The 14,810-nt window shown below is 42.1% G+C and overlaps 1 protein-coding gene across 4 annotated transcripts in view; it reads left to right on the top strand.

The window, feature by feature from the left end:
- The window catches only part of LOC122185143 (SAM and SH3 domain-containing protein 1-like), a 519,052-nt gene that overhangs the window by 396,808 nt on the left and 107,434 nt on the right, over positions 1-14,810 (top strand). The gene's annotated exons all lie outside the window — the stretch shown is intronic.

Here is a 14,810-nt window from a genome sequence, read left to right as displayed (position 1 = left end):
GCGAGTGCAGTGCCCGAGTTAGGTGCGGGGCCAGAAACAAGTGCTGACGTTGTGTAGGTGCTGCTGCCGGCGGCCTTCCAGAGGTCCGGAGCGGGGCGGCCGGCACAGAGTCCTGCTTGTCCGCTTTGAGAGCAAATGGACTGTTCCGGTGTGCCTCACTTTCTGCTTTGAACCACCAACTAGTAGATACTAAAGGGTACGAAGAGAAATCCCGTATGGAAAACTGCTCTGGAATGTAGTCGATGGTAAACAAGTGGGATCCAATCAGAAGTTGCACTGAATTTAACAAAGAGTTAACGTTGTATGCTGCTTTTTTTCTTTTTTTTCGTCTTTTTTCCTCTGTAGACTTTATTGTTGATATCCTAAATGAGATTTTTCGTCAAAACCAACCAACAAACAAACAAAAGCAAGGCTGCCCCACTGCCTTCCCCCACTGGAGTGCTTCAGTCACGCAGCATTCAGTTTAACAGTGCCTGGCTGCGTACACTGTTTCACTGTTAATGATTTTAATCTAAGCATGCAAGCAGAGTCAGTTCTGCCAGTTCACAGGGAGCGGACAGTTGGTACTTTATGAACAGTCTCTTTCTCTCATTTTCTGGCAGGTTTCAGTACTGCATTTAGTAAAAGCAAAGGGTTATTGGATGCCTGGAAAGGAGTGCTGGAGGAGACCAAGCAACAGAGTAGCACACTGGGGCATGATGCAGAAAAGATCTGATTCTCACACAACTAATAATTGGAATAGCTTTCTTCTGTCTGTACAACTTCTTCTCCATCTTGGGAAAACAGAGCTGCTTACTTGTTATCTTTCTTCTCATAAAACTAAGTGAGAGTCATTTGTCTTAGTTTGCTTTACGGGAAGGAATCATCCTGTGATTGTAATGTTTCTTGTTTATATGGGCTGCAAACATCACTGCTGTTAGTTTTTCATACTTTGGTGCTCTGTATTACAACATAGTCACAAATAACAAAAGCTACCCTTACGCTGGGTTTCAGATAATGACTTATCTGAGGGAAAATGGAAGCTCTCCTCAGTGCGAGTTATCAGCTTTCTTTGTATTTCAGGCTTTTAAAGCATTTCTAGTTTTTTGCTGCTGCAAAGTACATCTTCCTGTGAACTAAGCATGAGCTTATTTAGTGTGTCTTCCTGAAGGCAAGGAAAGTTTCTGTGCTTTCTTCACTGCTCATCTTTTTGATGCTTAGCAATTCATTCCTTTCAAACCTTTGCTGCAAAAGGCAAGAAGTAAACTAGGTGAGTATTTTTCAAGTGAACATTTGGGGACTGTTGCCCATTGTCCATAAGGCCATGATGGTGGCCTGCAGAGCCGTTCCTGTGTGTCAATTAAGTGAGTCTTGAATTCCTAGGACTTACTGTGCTTCATAACCCAAAGTGTTTAGGAAGCATGGAGATGGATACTGGAGTGATTCACTGTGAACCAAGAAGTTGGCATTGTGATACAGTGCAAGGTTGGCCCTGGAACAGCTTGGAAGCTAACCAAGGCGTGCAGGAAGAGACAAGGTCTCAAGGGATTTGCGAGAGGGGAAAGCTGAAATGAGGCTAGGAAAGGCGGATGTCAAAAGTTTGTTGGTCAAACAAGTGACCTTCTTAGATAGTGGTCATGGGGTGGATGGTGCAGCTGAAAGGCACCTCAGGCAGAATGAAGCCCAATGTGGGCTGGAGGCAGGAGGCTCTGAGGTCAGGAAATGGCTGAGGACTTTCTCCAGTTTGGTTCTTGAGAACTTCTGAGGATAGCAGGCCAGGCCTGTGGCTTTGCTGTCCTTGTGGCAAAGGACAAGCAGTTTTGTGTAAAAGCAATGAAATGTCTGGTGCTGTCTTCCTCCTGCTGAGAAAGGGGTGGAAGGGAAGGTGTCAGGTTTTCTGAAGTCTGCTGGAGCTGAGTACTTACCCAGGTAAATGACCATAGTGGGGTCTGCTCCGGACATAGGAGGTGAGGCCACGAAGACCAGCCCTGCTGGTGTGTTCTGAATGCAGACTGGAGCCCCTTGCTCAGGCTGGTATTTCATTGAGTACACTTGAATTAGTTAACTTAAAGTAGGACTTCGCATGCAGGAACCTGTGATGACAGATCCCCAGGTCCAGAGGGGAAGAAAATACTATTGAAGTGGTAAGCAGCATATTTTATGGACTTCGAAGTCACATAGCTCTCTCCATACTTGACATATTTTGAGTGTGCTTGCAGCTTTACTGGGGTTTTGCTGAAGTAAGTGTAACTTTTTCCTTTTGCGCTTATTCTAATGAAATATTCCGTAGTTGCAGCTGTAGTGTAAGCACCTCAAAGCTATTTGTACTGTTAATGGAGCTCACTAGATAACATAATTGTGCTTGAATCCTTTTGCTTAGTCTGTAGCAAGCTGGCATTGGAATGTAGTGGTTTGTTGCAATTTGCAGCATCTCAAAGCACTCAAAGAGTGGTTGAAGTACGGTAAGGTTTTCATTGCTGAAAAGTCTTAAGGTTTCTGTGTGGATCTTAAAACAAGTTGCACTATGAAATGAAAACCGTGACTTTTGTTCTTTTTAATGATGTGCTTTCAAAATCTGTTCTGTTGACCTCAGTACAGGGAAGACTCAGCTGTGCCTTCTATGCTGATACGGTGTTCTTCCCTCTTCCTTCCACATCTGGGGCAGGTATTTGGATGAAATGCTGATAATAATGAAATCACTGGCAATATGCTGATTGGTTCTGACAGAGCAGGGATTTCACTAAAAAACACTTTTATTTGTGGGAGGAGCTTTTGTCTTCAATGGCCATGGTGCAGAAGATACTAAGGAACTTGCAAGAGATGCAGTAAAATTAGAAAACTTTCTAATTCTTCATTAGAAAGTGATAGTTGGTTTCCAATTTCTGACTATTGAATCTGTTATAAAAAAACGAAGAAGAAGAACCATGTTAAGAGAAAGCCAGTGCATTCCTACTGACTGCAGTTTGCTGAGAAGAGTGTATCTGCCTTGAGGACCATAAAGCTCCCCCCTGCGATTCTTCTGGGAGCGGTAATATTTACATACACAATCTAGCTTGCTCTCCATGTTTCAGAGACTATTTGAATTTCTTATCAAAGTAATAAGGGAACAAACCAAAAGAAGGAGAGACGCCAGCTGATAATACTGTGATAACATGTAATTACATACTGGCTAGCATACTTTGGGGAGAGGAATTTGATAGGAAGCCAGGGAACCTGGAAATCTGAAGATGGGGAAAAGATGCTCAGCTGATAGCAGCAACAAAAGGTGCAGGGGAAGTTTATGCTAGTTTCTCCTAGGACTTGCAGCAGGAATGTTGTCTTTTCATGCGCTTCGCGTACAAGTGCCTCCACTTCTCTGATGTTTGCTTGGTGCCCAGAGTTCACATTGGCTTCAGGTATAAGCACTCTGCTGTCATATCAAAACATCAGGGCAGCAGATGGGCAGGCATCTGGGTCCTGGCTGTGGTGGGGCATACATTTGGAAACAGGATGTACTCAACTCTTCTAGTGTCTGCAAAATGGCCATGGTACTGTGAGCTGGCTCCGAAAGCCCTTGGGGACATTCCAGCTCAAAGGACTTTTGTTACTTTGAAGTGTGTTTTAAATTGCATCCCAGTTGCAAGAGTTAGGGTAAGCCTATCAGGATAACTTCTGCGCTCCAAACCGGCACCTCTCATTTTTCCTGTTTTACAAAGCCATGAAGTGGACTATATTTTGCCTTCAGATAAAGGGTTCGGAATGGAGAGTGGCTTTCAGTTTAGATGTTTAATTTTATTTTTCAAACATAACCTGTTGCATCTCCTTCCCCTCTGGTCTCCACAAAATGTTACGCCTAGCTACGCTAATCCCTTTATGAAGAGAGAGATAACCTTTGGTCCAGGCTTTTTCTCACATGTCAGGTCATATAACACAGATGTATACATCAGGCAGCAAGGTCTCCACAAGATTCTGTGCAGTCAGGAGTGATAAGAGTTTTTGGTTTTGGTGCCCACTTTTCTCTTTCTGAAGGAAAACTTACAGTTTGCCTGGCTTTTGAATTACAGAGGAAGAAGTATGGGAGGTTTTTATAGCTCTTCTTTGCCTGCTGAGAGCTGCTATTTACTAGAGAGTATTCTAAGGTAAATTGGAATCTTGAGATATGTTCTTTTTTCTACTGTATTGCTGTTTGCTGTGAGTACCAGCTCCATTATTAGTGTTTTGAAATACTTCTTCCTCATATTTTTTACATTTTGGAAATTAGTCAACCAAGCTCACTCCGTTACAAGCCATGGCAAGATTGACATTAGTGATGCTGCCTCCCTGTTGTGGATATGAACAAATGGCGTTGTCTATAAACAGAAAGAAAATGTAAGAATTGGTGTGAGAAATGGAAAAGTGGTGCATGCACCAATCACCAAATAATGGAATTGTACTGCATGGAATGCAGTGTGTTATGGTACACGTGTTAATTGCAGTTTTATGCAGTCAGGTGGAAACATTTCAAGTGCATCTCAGAACAAATAATGTTCTATAGAGTTAGATAATGATTAATCTCAGTGTGATGCCGTCCATAAGTGCATGTAAATTACTCTTGCTGGCATGCCTGCTGTGCAGGTGGTGGAGGCATTGGTGATGGCAGTGAGCACAGCTGGATGGGGTGTGAGGCAGGAGCAGAGGGATGGCAATGTAGGTTGGGTCAGGGGAGAAGAACATCGCTGTCCTTCCAACCTTGGATTAAATCTCCAGGACAAAAGCTAGAGCTCTGGCTTTGATTCTGGGCCAGTTCCTTCAGGGCTGCCTTCTCTCCAGAGTCTGTGTGATGCAAAAGAGGGTGCTGGAGCACTGTGTCTTCTTGGAGTCTGCCTCAATCATGTAGCAACTCTGCTTTAGGCTCGGTCCTCTTACAGCTTTTTCTTCAGGCGGCGACACAAGCTTTGTTCATTTCCACTTTGCCCATTATCATGGTATTAATGGTTGGTGAGTATACTTTGTGTTGGGCTTTGGTAGGTTAAGAAATACCGGATGAATCAGAAGTACTTTATGATGACCCTGAAAAATAATTGATAACAATACCTGTTTTGACAGAAAGTGCTGCTGATAGTTTTCTGCTTTGCTGTTGCGTGACCTGGACTATGACTAACAACTTGCAGCTTTGTGTCTTTTATTGGCCGTGGGAGGAGGCAGAGGCTGTGACTGTGCGAATGGCAGGGTTGCTTTGCAGGAATCTGGATTTCACTTATTTGTGAAGAAATAGACATAGAAAAGGAATGAGGCTTAACATGTGCAAATCTCTAAACAAGTAGATTTCTGCTATAAAAGTACATTCTCCATTAAAGAAGTATGTACATGTGTGTGATGAGATAAAGAGGCATTAAAGGCTTTTAGTTATTCTATCTTCATGAGGCTTGACTATCCCTGACAGGAAAAAAAGAATTACAAAATAATTTACTAAAACACATTCAAATCCAGGAATTCTCAACACAAACTTACATTATGAAAAATAGCTGCTCTTAAAGCAAGAAGAGCTGCACTGCTGCTGTCCAGTAGCAGGAATGTGAGCCAGGAGTGTGCTTGCTGGCCTTGTGTTCCTCTCCTGGAACTGAGTGGAACGTTTCCATGCTTAAAGCAACAGCAGACCTTCCTTATGTGCCTCTGTGGTTTGTGACAGGAAGTTATAACAGGCTATTTCTATCTGGACTGAGATGTGTGTAATGGAATACCTAACAGTTCAGTTTCTTACGACACCAGGTAAGTTTTTTTGAGCTTCATACTAGCTCCAGAGGCACGTTGCCTGTGAGAAGTTTGAAATTGAGATTGAAAATTGTGCAACCTGCCAAGAGAACAGTTTTGAGCGAGGTTTAAGCAGAAAACTAGATGAACAAGCTTAGGAATACAATAAAACGATTTCTAAATCATTTCCAGGTTTCTTTACTAAATGTTGTACAATAAATGGGAGAACAAGCTCCTGAGGTCCGTGTTGCTCAGAGTGTGGTCAGACTGGAGTGCTGTTTCAGGTCTGTGCTACAGGCCCATTGCATTGTGCTGATTTTACCCCCCTGTGGCCCTGTACCAACATAAGCATGCTGTTGAGATCAGTTTATGTGATCAGGCCTGCAGATGAAAAAAATTAAAGTGAAAAACAGGTCATCCCTATGTGCGTGGGTACACACACTCATAGAAGGTTATGAGTGTAATTATCAGGAATATAAATATGTCTCTTTCAGTGTCGTTGTTACTGTATTTATGACGATAAACGGCATTTTACTCTGGTAACCGTGTGTTAAAACTTTATGTTCTCTGCCTTTGGCCTATTCTGGTTGTGTGGGAGGCACATATAAAGGAGATTAGGTAACTATTTAATACAATAATAAGTGATACATTGAAAGCTTTGTAATGGGCATGGCAGGAGTCAAACAGTGTTAATGAGAATATCAGCATGCCTGCTTCAGTGCTGAATGAAGATTACGTGAGCAGCATCTTGGTGCTGGATGTTCCTGATCTCTTTTGCTCCTGGAGGTACAGTGGGCATGCAAAGAAAGATGAAGTCTAATTTCTTCACTGTTTACATAAAAATGTCACGAGCCTAGGGCACAAGAGTTTACTTACACTGCAATCAAGCATGGCTCATGGGTTTTAAAGAAGAAAGGAGAAACACCTTTTGCCATTTCTTTACAAGTTCTGTCATATGATTCTATGGTTCTCCCAGCGCTGGCACCAGGCCGACCTTGCTGTGCAGAGCTGGCTCTCTTCTCTTGTGATGGGGGGAAAGTGGATTGGAGAGTACTGACCGTGATGGTGCATTGCACCTCCCTGTTGATGGAGTGCATGTTTGTGAAGTGAGTGTATATCCACGGCTGGAGGTTCAGTGAAAACACACATTAGGGTTGATTGCCTTTCACTGCACTTCAGGAAAAGGCATTTTAGGTTTTTAAGGTGTTCTGCTTGCCAGAATAATATCTTGCTACTCATAATGTATGTTTTATGCTACACATAATGTATGATAGTGGAATATCACTGCTGTAGAATTTGTGGGGTTTACAGAGTTGTGGAGATCTCAGGCATTGCATTCTACCTCTCTTAACCATATCTGTACAAGTTCTGAAATGCATCCATCACTTCAGGATTTTGTACTCGCGGTCTCACAGCAGGAGCTTTCTGAGCATTCCGACTTGTGTAAAAAAAACCCTTTCAGACTGAAAGTTTTTTATACCATCTTAGGGTTGGAAACAAATTGAAAGTACTTAGGTTCTAATTCTGGATTGAAGCTCATTACGTTCCTTTTTACCACCACTTTTAGATTCGACTTGTTAGCAGTATCACCATGTAAATGTAAACTGAGTCTTCATTAATACCAAGTAGTTGATTATTCTTGTGGGTTTTCAATGATTGGCTAGCTTAGCACAGTAACTCTTCCACTTAAGCCAAAACGTGTACTTTGTGAGGATGAAAATAAGAAAAAAAAAAAATGTTTTAAACAAAAGAGTAATTATATCCATATGTAATATGCATCATAACTTGCAGGCTCTGACTTCCACTCCATTATCTGTCATATTCCCACCTCAGAATTCATAAATAACCACTGTATAACCACTGGAAAAGGGTGGAGACACTGCACACTGCATGTTGGTTCTAACTTCTGTCTTCAGGTTTCCAACTTCAAGATGACCACATTTACATTTCAAGAACTCTGTGCTTTGGAATGTTTTGTGCGGATTATGTCACGTTTTATATAAGAATTAGGGACAACAAATTTCCACATGCATGAGCTGGAGACTGCAGTCCGTTTTCCGAGGTTGTAAACAGTACCTGGGATGTGTTGGTGCTGCCAGGTGGGACTGTGTTGTTACAAATGAGGAGGCAGCACTAGTTCAGTTCAAAAGCAGGTGGCTTTCTCTTCCCCCTCTGAATGCATATCCTTATGTCTGTTTTCATTTCATTGGAGAAAAAGGACTGAGTAAAGGAAGTTTTCCTGCTGGCAGAGTGCGTTGGAAATCTCCAGACGTGGCAAATTCTTTGGGCGTTTTTGTTTGTTTTTACTTACCATACTGCTCTAAAGTTTCTCTGAGGTCGTGTTTTTGTTGTAGGAGAAAATGGCAGTTCCTGGTATCTCTTCTTAGTTATCCAAATTTCTCTTGCTGTTTCAGCTTGTAGTATTCCTACGCTGGTTTCTGTGCAGTGTGTAAATAAAAGTTGAAAGAAGCATATTTTTCACTATATTTTGTTCCCTGGTGTTTTACTCTGTTCAGTCTTTTAAGAGTGAAGAGATCTGTTTATTTCTTGCTTCATCAGTGGAGGCTGCTCAGCTTAAAAATTCTGCTCTCCTCTTTAATTACTGCTACCTGAATGTTTTGCAGTGAGGCATGAAATACAGTCTAATCCTCTGTCATCCTGCTCCCCTGTGGTGGCATGGTCTGTTGCTTAAGGAATTGAAGGGAAATTGGGGTATGTCACCTCTGTGAGGTACATTGTTTCTTGCTCAGCACACATCCCACAGTGTATTGTTTAGGTTTTGTGTCTGGAAGTGAGTATGTATATAAGTGCAGACGGGTAACGTGAAGCCCAGGCTTTGCATGATATCTGTCTAAACTTAGGAAGTCAACCGAGAACATAAGGTCAAGGACCTAATCAGAATATTGGCGCGGTGATGAAGAATTACTTCATTCCACATATGGTGTGTGTTCATGCAGAGAAGAGAATGGCAAAGGATGCTTCTGCAGATCCTTGTTGCAGACTCAACTCTGATGAGTCTCATTGGGTTTGTTCGGATTAGAGGTCGAGTTTGTAATTACCAAAGTTGAAAAAAAAGAAAGAGGTGTGAGTCCTGAATGTTGCTTTTCCTCTCTGGCAGACTGCTACGTTCCTCAGATAGTCTCTGCCAAGCTAATTGTGGTTTTTAATCCTCATCTCAAATGTACTTCGAATACAAAAGATTCTACAAATTCTTTTTTTTTTTTTTTTTTCAATCTGCCAAATCTAATTACAACTATGGCATAGTGCTTGCAGATGGGTATTTATGGTGCAAACTGCCACAGAAAAGGTGAGGAGGAATATATTACATCTCTGGCCCTCCTTCCTCTCTTGGGTAGAGCTGTTGCTGTGTAGGGCTCCTATTTGGAGCAGTTAAAAAATATACATATATTAAAAAAAAAAAAAAAAGAAGCAGTGACTCTCTCTATTCCAGACTTCCACCTCACATAGGAAAATGCATTTAGTACAATGTGCAAATGGGTGATGTCACGCAGCAAATGTGCAGTGTGCAGTGGTTCTGTATCCAGAGCTGTCTTTGTTTGGCTAGAGAAGTGGAGAAAGGATCCCAGTTGAGAAAAGAAGCTGGTAACCACTAGGAAGAGGGATTTGCGGAAGGAAGAGTTGCAGCCTCTGTGAGAGGAAATGAGCAGAACATGTGCTGAGACTTAGGAAGGGAAAGGTCAGCATGCAGGCTGCCCTGAGGAGGCCTGGGCCTGATGGTGGGCCACAGAGCGTCACTGAAATGACAGGGCTTGCTTCATTCCTAAGGTGGGGTATCAGAAGGCAAAGCCCCTTGTGCGTCTTGTTGGTTGCGTCTTGTTCTGATTTTGCTTGAGGACAGACGTAAAGTGGGTTAAGCTGTTAATGAGCACGTGAATCATGCAAGGTAATGCCAGGGTAGGAATTACCTACAGGTGCTTTGAGTGGATAAGTTGGAGCAGAGGGCTGGCTAGCAAGAAGGGGCTGATGCTGAGAGGGAGCTGCTGTATACAGCTGATGCCCTCATTGCCTGTTAATGTGTAACTCATTCCCAACCAGCCCTGATATGTAGTCATGCCTCTAAAGCTTGGAAGAGAGATCTCAACAGGTGTGATTCTCCTTTCTCTTTGTGAGAGATGTCCCTTCGAGTCCTAATTCTTCATGCGTGAAGTAGCTTATTACTATCTATCCTCTGGTTTGGGCTGATAATGGTGCATGCTTTGAAAAGTGGCGTAATGTGTAATGCCTTAATTTTGCCTTGAGAGCTCCCTGCTGTTGTTGTGGCTTTTCAGATTGGCCCAGGTACGTAGCTTGTTCTGCCACACTTGCTGGGTTTGTGGCTTGGTGTTCCCTGTGACAACAGGCTGTACTTTCATCTCAGAAGCAGAATCTGAGGGAACTTATCCACTGGAAGCTTTCTTCTCATCATACAATCTCTTTTGCAGTTAGGTGAGATGTTTTTCTTCTGCATGACACCTTTCCTGACAAATGGTCAGTTTACGGGACACTCTCCTTTTGATGTTCAGGTTGCTGTGTTGTTGTTCAAGTGCCAGCTTAGTTTACTCTCCAGGTCCAAGTGTCTTTATCTACAGTTGCAGCCTTTTGACTTGTGGTTCAGGGCCTTGGGTTGGTCACAACAAACTACTGGGTTTGGTAGAGACTTGTGATTTCTGACATACTTAATTGATAGTGGGATTCTGAGAGCTTCTGCTTTTGAGGTTCTCTTTCACCATGTGGGGATTTTCACAGAGATGCACCCCCATCTGAAACAAAATATGATGTGCAACAGTTGAGTAATGCATTCAGTGACCAGTGAAAGCATAAGTATTATAAGAGGGAGACATTACTGGATAGACAGCTCCATGGGATTAAGCATCTTCTTGAAGCAAGTACGTGGCTTAGTCCTTGCTGAGGTGCTCCTTAAAGTAGTAAATTACATGTTGCTCCTTCAAAGAAACATGTGTTTGAAACACTTGAGAGATGGGGCAACCACACAATTTTTCAAGCCTGGGCTCTGTAGGAATTGCACTGTAGGTAGGTAGAAATATTTCTCTTTTATTTGAGTAAGAGGCCTCTTTAGCTTAATTAGGAAGTACTTTGGCAATGATGAAGCAATATAGGCACACAGGAATGCAAAATCCACATCTCTGTGCACAGCTGAAGGAAAATGTGCAAATAAAATACCAGATTCCAGAGCAGAAAGGATTATACACTGACGAGAGAGAATTCTTACTGCTAGGTTGATGTCCCTAATTGATATAAACAGGAAGCCCTGTGCAGTCTGTGGTAGTTAAAAGATATGCATCTAAATAATATTTAAATAGATTCTTGCATTTTTAAGACCCACTGGAGTATAATTGTATTCAACTTAATTAAATGAACCAAATACCCCTGATAGCTGTGCATTACTGCTCCTAAATAAAGCACTCTCCAAAGAGACTTCATGATGTTTAGTTAAAATGATAAAGCCTTAGCCCAGCACCATGAAGTGTTGCATGAGCAGTTTTATGTTTAGTTCAGCTCTGTGCTACCTGCGGCAGTTAAGAATAAGCATTGGTAGTGCTGTATTGGAGTCAGAACCTGGCAATTCACTGAAGTGCTTCAATACAGAGTCAGTTTTTCTGTTTTTACTGTGTTTATGGGTATTATTTTATTAAGCTAAAAGCAGGAAGATGTGCTAAGAACAGCCCACGCAGTAAGTAAATGAGAGCAGTGGTGAAGTTAACCGTGTTGCTGTCTGGTTTCTGCTTCTGGCTCCCTGTGTAAATGCAGGCTGGCTATTTAAGCATGCTTGTTATTGCCACTGCTCCTCATAAATAACGTCTGTCATTATGCCTGCCTCACACACAAACTGGGATAAGCCCTCTCCTTCAGAACCAAAATATCTCCAAGAATAATATCCCTTGTGTCATGATTGTTTCCCTACCCCTCCCTCCCCCCCCCCTCCTCCCCTTCCCCCCCCCCCCCCCCAAAAAAAATGTACCTACGTGAGAAAGATCTAAAAGTAGAAGCAAGCTCCAAGTCTGCAGGAATGTATTGTTTGCCAGGCTCCGTGCTTGTAGCCCCTTGATGTTGTGCTTGTGGCCATGGTGGGGTGCAGAATATGTGTAGCTGGTGAGGCTTCATCCTTGTGTTTAGTTCCCCTCCTCGCAGGTCGCTGTGCCCTGTCTGTATATGACTTTCCAGGGTTTTTGGGGTTTGTTAGGCTTCTCTTTGCCTCACTGCACTTCACCACAGCCTCTTTGCAGCCCTGTCCGGACACATGGGACCGGCTGACAGGGGCCAGATGTGGGCACAGTGAGGTTGTCCTCTGGAGGCTGCTGCAGAGGCAGCGGGGCTGGGCAGTCTCCCCTGGCAGCATGAGCTGGGCTGGCGCAGGTTGCAGGAAACTGTTTCTTCTGCTGTTAAGATTACTTGGGGAAAAATGGAGTTATGCCATATTCAATTATGGTTGTTTCTTTTTCTGGTAAAACACTGCCTGTCAGGAAGCAGTAGGAGTGAAGGAGAGGTTAATCTCCAAGCACGCAGAAGATTTGAATACATCTTCCAGACTGCTAGCTGCTAAATTTCCAGCAGGAAAGAGTAGAAGAGTAGCAGAGTTTCAGAGAAAGCAGGCAGCCTTGTTTTCCAGGGCCCACAGCTTCCTTGCCCTCTGCACTGGTGGTCTGTGTCCCTGGATACGCAACACCTTGTGTCGTGGGGCATAGTGGCCGTGACAGACTCCCACATCTGCTCAGTGCGTACCCACAGCCATCACCATGGTGTCTCATTGGGCCACGGATGCTGCGGTCCTTCAGGAGAGCCAGGCTGGAGAGTTGTGCTGAACCTGAAGCCTGGTACCCAAAAAGGGAGGAAAACAGACCTTAGAAAAGAGAAATGGAGAACAGACAGTGTTGTACTGAGGAAGCCAGGAAAAGGGGTGGGGAGGAAGAAGGATAAGAAATTTCTTTCAGTGAACTTTCCTTTTTCTGAGCAACTTATTTCCTGGTGAAAAGGATAGCAAAGTTTAAGGTAGAGATATTTCTTACTGCTGTGGTGCTGGGATAGACATACAAGTAGAGAGACACAAACGTCAGAGGTAGTATTTTTCACTCTCGCATTATTATTATTATTTTTAATAGAGCACCTAGCACAGTAATAATATACCATTTCTTCCATAAAGAATTTAAAGACTGAGAGAACTTCTTAGCACTAGAAAAACAAATTTATGCTTTGTTTGGGAGAAACCAATGAGGGACCACCAAGTTGAATAAAGAATTATTTTACTTTTTTTTTTTTTTTCTTTTTTTCCCCCTTGAATAATGTGGTAACAATTACTTATACGCCTCTTGTATGCATCCCTAATATGAACCTGCATATATTCCATCTCGGGCAAAAATTTCTTCGAGCTTGAGCAGTAAATAAGTAAGAAATGTGGTGCTGTGGGTGTTTTTGCTGCTATATGTTGATGCTGTAAGTTTACGAATCCAAAGTTTTGTGCTTTCATTGCTGTTTATGATGTTGATACATTCTCATCTCAAGATCAAAAGGATTAGGTTGGAATGAAATTCTGTAAAGCAAACAGATCAATGTACTTACCAGTAGATGGTATTAATACTCTGGATGTCTTTCCTGCATGGAGGCTGACTTGCAGACAAATAAAGCTGCAGAAACAGCTGAAAAATTATTGCCTACTCCTTAAACAAGATTGTCTTGGCATGCTCCTAAGAGTCTGTTCACAGTTAAGCCCCTATTTTATAATAGTTTCTAACTTCCCCTCTCCCCCCCATAATTGAAATTGTAAACAAAATCAGAATTTCGTACAGCAGAATCACTGTTCAATAAGATTGCAGAGCTTCCTGGTTCATTGAGTTGCTTTAGTGTATTTCATTGTTTTACTGTATTTCACCAGTACATCCAGCTCAGAGGGAATCACCCTGTGTGAACACTGGTATAAAGAAGAAATTTTTGTTTTGACTACACTTGGATATAAATTTGACCAAGGTTTATTTTCTCTGAGTCTACCATGCAATTTAGCCCCTTGCCAGATACTCTAAGCCTGTGAGCTCAAACTTACTGGCTTTTTAACTCAGTTGTCCAGAGATGCAGTCATCTACTCTGGTTGCTTTGTCTTTAAATATCCAACTTATTGTTTCTTCCTTGCATATTTTGCAAGTTCTTAGGGTTCTTTTTCAAGTTACTGCTTTAATGAGTTGTTCACAACTCAGTTGCATAGAACCCAACCTGCCACAGAATTGTTTTGTTGTGTTTTTTTGTTTGTTCGTTTGTTTTTTTGTCATATTGTGCTACGACTGGATAGAAAAGATAGAATTTTAATGAGACCTTATACACTATTACAGTTGATTGGTCCAGCTCACTGAGGTGAGGACTTATCCCATCACCTTACATAAGATATTTGTTTTTTTGTATATCCATTTCATCAGACTTTAGCCTACCCAAACCTGAAACCACCCCCTAGCGTGCTGAAGTTCCTGATGCTGAAACAAGTTCATCTCCATCTCTGTAATGATGCTTTAATAACATCTAGTTCATTCTTAATTCTTGTCACTCTTCTGTATATCATTTGTTTCTGTTCCCAGGTGCCATGGCAGTTGATGTATACAGAGGGATGCATTTCCATTCAATGTGGGAAAAAGATTTGGCAAATGCAGTGTGTGAAAGGAGGAGGCAGTGATAAACAGGGACACAAATTAGTGGTAGATGATGTCAGGTGCAGCTCTTGCATGGCTTGAGGAGTTGTTCATTTATGCTGCTTTACAAGCTGGCAGCAATTACCTGTGCCTGACTGATGGCCAGTTGGGTGAGTAGGGATGGCCTAGCAGTTATTACTGTAAACTAAGAGTTCTGATCTGTTTTTTGATGAGCTTATTGCAGATCACCTTGAGGAGGGTGGAGGGTAATATACAGTTATTAGGGAAGCTGGACTTTAAGGATGCTTTGAATAAACTTTTTATTCAAAAAATCTGCATATAATCTTGTCTGTCAGATAACAAGCATCTGAAAGAGCTGGTTCTGCTTCTGATAAATATCCACTTTATAAGTATGTTGGAATGTACATTTGCATAGATAAAACTTTTTCCTTTAGCATATATTTTTATATATATATATATATTTATTTATGAATT

Source organism: Lagopus leucura, unplaced genomic scaffold (genome assembly GCF_019238085.1).
Source record: "Lagopus leucura isolate 7727_CA_CO unplaced genomic scaffold, USGS_WTPT01 Super-Scaffold_73, whole genome shotgun sequence".
NCBI classification, from domain to species: Eukaryota; Metazoa; Chordata; class Aves; order Galliformes; family Phasianidae; genus Lagopus; species Lagopus leucura.
This window is presented reverse-complemented; position numbering and strand designations above follow the sequence as displayed.